The 5,412-nt window shown below is 35.7% G+C and overlaps 1 long non-coding RNA gene across 1 annotated transcript; it reads left to right on the plus strand.

The window, feature by feature from the left end:
* The first annotated feature begins 855 nt into the window (after window positions 1-855).
* On the plus strand, window positions 856-3,719 carry LOC116465022 (uncharacterized). Its single transcript, XR_004247081.2, has 3 exons — window positions 856-914; window positions 2,007-2,099; window positions 3,376-3,719. It is a non-coding gene; the product is annotated as an uncharacterized LOC116465022 (long non-coding RNA).
* Window positions 3,720-5,412: the final 1,693 nt, after the last annotated feature.

The raw sequence follows: 5,412 nt of genomic DNA on the forward strand, positions 1-5,412 counted from the left end.
CAAAGCCCAAAATATTTACTGTCTGGCTCTTTGCAGAAAATATTTGCTTACCCCTACACTAAACCTCAGTTTCTTCTTCTGTACAATGGGAAAAATAGCACCTGCTTCAAAGGGGTTTGAGATAATGCATGAAAAATGGTTAGCATAACACCAACACAGTTAGCACTCAGTAAACACAGCCACAGTTGTTGTTATAATATTTACAGTTTTTAACCTTCTAATACAGTGAAGGTGGGCCTAAAATTCTCTTCCTCTTCAACTCATTAAAAATAATTCTTTTCATTATGCCTGATGTTCAAAGCCCTACCCACTCTCTTTTCAGCCTGTTTAATTTTTCATTCTTTTCCTTCATCTTATTCACTGTAACCCAACTGTACATCCTATAGCCGTTTTGGACCTTTTGTTCTAGCCCCTCATTCATCTCCCATTTCACACTGTGGGCCCAAATCCAGTCCATCTTCCAGATCCTGCACCAATATCACTCGCTTCTCACATTCTTTTATTGTTTGAGTGTACACTGTGCCACACAATATCCACCCCATGCAACAAAAACAAACATGAAAGAATATTGAGAATAAACTCTCTCTCTCTCTCTCCAAGCTTCTTGGGCATTTTATCTCTATATATTAGGGCACACATCACTCTCTTGAGATTTAGAAGATCTAGTAGGGTGTGTCTTCATTATTTATATACTTCTAATCTGCACTCTTTTAGTGCAATGCCATTATTATTGATCTGTGTAGTCTGTGGAGCACACCAAACAGTATTTACACACAGCTATACCTAATACATGTTTTTTAATGCATAAATTTGAATTGTTTTGCTTGCTAAAGATGGATTTTTTCTTCTTTTCAGACAGAGTTTCTTGATATAAGCCAGCTATCTTTCATACATGATTTGGGACCAAAGGGCATGTAAGTTGCAATAAACCTTAAAAGAGAAGTATGAAAAATTGATATGCATTAACACAACGTAGCAGCATGCCATGGTGTTGGAGTCCTCCTGGCTTTACTGCTAGCTTCTCTTCTTCCCAGTAGTTAGAGCAACTGATGGAATTATTCATACAAATCAGAGCATCTCCTGTGATAAACAATGGTAGCAACTTCTCCACTGTCTTTGTCATGTGCTTACAGCACAGATTCTTTCTAACCCAACAGTGGAAGTATTCTATACCTATAGCAAGTATGATGTGTAAGAGAATACATTAAAAATCAAATATATAAGATCCCCTTTTATAATCCCTTATAAAATTAAATGTTTACTACTCATTTTGATGATTATTTTAAAATAATACTATGTAAAATATATGTTGTATAGCCAGATGGAAGTTTATAATTTTCCTTCACAATATTAGAGCTTGAAAACAAAGAGCTTAACTTTCAAGTTCTAGTTAAGAGCTTTGTTAGTAGTTGTTTCAAAAAAAAATTTTTTTTAAGTTTAGCCTTTGTTACTGCTTTTTCTTGTCAAATTTTTCAGAATTAAGATATTACTGTTTTCAAAACTAGTAGCTGTGCTCTGCTTCCTTTGGCATGGCTCAACTAGCTCAACTAGTTTGCTAGAACTGGGTGTGAAGAGACACAGAGGTGTCCTGGAACCTGTGGGTGAGATGCACCATGGTCTCAACAGCAGGTGAACCATCCCTGTGCGGGCATGTGGAAATGCATGGGGTCTTTCTTAGTTTGCCACAGTGTCACAATGTTAAGGAGGGAACACCCAACATTTAGAGCCAGGAGACAGGATGCTTAAGGTCCTGTGTAGTGCACAACAGAATCACACCGCCCCGAATGCTGAAGGGGCTTTATCTCACTAGTGTGTTTTAGGGTTCGCCTCTGGAGTACCCAGCCTAACAATTAGAGCACTGAGCTAGCCGAGAGCGAGGAGGAGAGAGTAGGGAGGAAAGTCATGTGAGAATGAGATGGTTTATTTAGTCCCGTGTTGGGAGGCTGTACAAGCTAAGTGGGAGTGGGAAATTTGAAGGTGATGAGTTAATTTTCTGTCTCTTTCAGAGAAGGTATGATAATGAAAAGATCTGGAGGACACAGAATACCAGGCTTGAATTGCTGTGGTCAGGGAAGAGCCTGCTACAGATGGTCAAAAAGGTAGGCATTAGTGAGTTTTGTGTATTTGTTTGTTTTAATACACTGGGTATTTGGGCTAGTTTTGCATACAAGTTTTAAATTATAAATCCTTTAAAAGCCATGGCAGAACAGATATTTAATTATATTTTAAAATCCAAGTTCCAGCATTCATTTAAATATTCTACCCAAAGCTGAACTTGTAGGCAAAGTGTACAAATTATATTCATGAAAACCCAAGGACACAGAATGCACAAATTAGCCGGCCAAAGAAGATGTACAAATGGCAAATAAGTATATGAAAAGATGCTCCACATTACTAGTCATTATGGAAATGTAAATCAAATCCACAGTGAGATACAATTTCACACCCGTTAGGATGGCTATAATCAAAGAGATGGACAATAACAAATGGTGGTGAGGGTGTAGAGAAACTAGAATATTTTCTGTAGAGAAACCTCAGATATTGTTAATGGAAATGTAAAATGGTGCAGCCACTTTGGAAAACAGTTTGGCAGTTTTTGTAAACTGTTAAACATAGTTACCACACATCCCAGCAATTCCAGGGATTCACCTAGGAGAATTGAAAAAATATGTCTACAATAAAACTTTTCCATAGCAGTATTATAATAGCAGTATTATGGATAATAGCCTTACAAGTGGAAACAATTCAAATGTTCATCAGTTGATGAACAGATAAACAAAATGTGGTATTCCTATAGAGTGGAATATTATCCAGCCATAAAAAGAATAAATCACATCAAGTTAAAAAGCTTCTGCACAGCAAAGGAAACAATCAACAAAGTGAAGAGATAAACCACAGAATGGGAGAAAATACCTACAAACTACCCATCTGATAAGGGATTAACAACCAGAAAGAACTCTACAGGAAAAAAAATCTAATAATCTGATTTAAAAATGGACAAAAGATCTGAATATACGTTTCTTGAAAGAAGACATACCAATGGCAAACAGGTGTATGAAAAGGCACTCAATATCATTGACATCAGAGAAATGCAAATGAAAACTACAATAAGATATTATCTCACCCCAGTTAAAATGGCTTTTATCGAAAAGACAGGCAATAACATGCGGGTGAGGATGTGGAGAAAAGGGAACCCTCATACACTGTTGGTGGGAATGTAAATTAGTACAACGACTATGGAGAACAGTTTGGAGTTTCCTCAAAAAACTCAAAATAGAGCTACCATATGATCTAGCAATTCCACTTCTAGGTATAAACCCAAAAGAAGGAAATCAGTATATCAAAGATATATCTGCACTTCCATCTGTGTTGCAGCACTATTCACAATAGCCAAGATTTGGAAGCAACCCAGGTGTTCATCAACAGATGAATGGATAAAGAAAATGTACATACACATGATGGAGTACTATCCAGCCATAGAAAAGAATGAGATCCTGTCATTGCAACATGGATGGATCTAGAGGTCATTATGTTAAGTTAAATAAGCCAGGCACGGAAAGACAATCTTCGCATGTTCTCAGTTACTAGTGGGAGCTAAAAATTAAAACAATTGAACTCATGGCAATTTTATCAGAGGCTGGGAAAGGCAGTGTGGAGGGGGATAGTGGGGATGGTTAATGGATACAAACAAATAGGATAATTAAGATCTAGTATTTGATAGCACAACAGGTGACTATAGTCAATACTAATTTAATTGTATGTTTTACAATAACTAAAGGAGTCTAATTGAGTTGTTTGTAACATAAAGGATAATGCTGAGGTGATGGATACCCCATTTATCCTGATGTAATTATTACACATTGTATGCTTGTATCAAAGTATCTCATATACCCCATAAATATATAAACCTACTATGTACCCACAGAAATTAAAAATACATTAAAAAAAGAGAAATGAAAACCATTCATGGTCATGGAGTTTCTTTATGGGGTGATGAAAATATTCTAAAATAAGATGGTAGTGATGGTTGCACAACTCTGTGAATATGCTAAAACCCATTGCATTGTAAATTTTTAAAAGGTAAGTTTTATGATATGTGAATTACATCTGAATAAAAATTTAAAAATTAAATGGAAAAGGATATGAAGTTCTGATACATGCTACAATGTGGATGAACCTTGAAAACATGGTAAGTGAAAAAATCCAGATACAAAAAGGCACATATTATATCATTCTTATTTATATGAAATTTTCAGAATAGACAAATCTGTAGAGACAGAAGTAGATAAAGGGTTTCCAGGGAATGGGGAGGAGGTTGCTTTCTACTAATTTGTTACTGGTATGGGGTTTATTTTTGGGCCAATAAAGATATTTTGGAACTAGATAGTGGTGATGGTTGTACAACTTTGTGAATATACTAAAAATCAAACTGAACTTTAGACTTTAACAAAAACTTAAGTAAAATTGTGCAGACTTAAGGGATGATAATTTTAGACTTATATTTCTGAAAAATGTTTATCATGGTAAGTGTAATATAGACAGAAAACATTATTTTATATCTTAACGTCTTACCAACTAAAAACTCCTTGAGGAACAATATTCTAATCTGATTCTTATCTGTATCCCCCAGGTTTGGCACATAATAGACAATAACTGTTGCAATAACAATGTACTGGGATTTTGAAAAACTATTAGAACACTTAAGAAATCGGTTATAAATATTTTATATCTATATATAATATTTCCCCCAAATTGAAAATGATAAATGTGTTTATGTGTAAATGTGGAATTGAGCTATGTGTATATTCAAAATATATAAAATTAATACTAGCATTTACCTTTACACATACCGATTTAAGATATACTACCAACAAAAAATACCATTAAGTTGGGCCTTTACTTTCTGGGCTTTGAAAGGACAGAAGAAATTACAAGGAAAAGATCAGAAGATTAAACTAAAGAAAACTGAAAATTTTTGTAAGGGAAAATGTTTTACTAAACTAAGTAGGGAAATAATATACTAAAAAAAGTATTTGCTTTCAAATACACTTCTCTAACTTCTAGAAACTTGGGGATCCCTTCTGACCACTCCTCCCTAGTCATTAACTTTGCCCAAATCAGCTGCTACATGCCAACCACAGTTTTCAGGCTGTAACCTTAAGCATTTGTGATTCTTTGACCAAAAATTCTGTAGGCTGTCAGAACCCACCTATCTGTGTGCACAGCAGTCTGGGAAGTGTCAACAGCTCCCCAGAGCAGCCATCAGCCAAGAACTGATGGGAGTCCAGCCCCCTCCTCCTCAGTTGGGGTGATTCTGCAGCATTCTCTACACTGTCTCCCAGAACTCCTTAGCTGGCTTACAGCACAGTTGCCCACAATAAAAAGCATGAAAATACACTCTCTGTGGCTTCC

The sequence above is a fragment of the Hylobates moloch genome, unplaced genomic scaffold, assembly GCF_009828535.3.
Source record: "Hylobates moloch isolate HMO894 unplaced genomic scaffold, HMol_V3 SCAFFOLD_2667, whole genome shotgun sequence".
In the NCBI taxonomy this organism is placed as follows: domain Eukaryota; kingdom Metazoa; phylum Chordata; class Mammalia; order Primates; family Hylobatidae; genus Hylobates; species Hylobates moloch.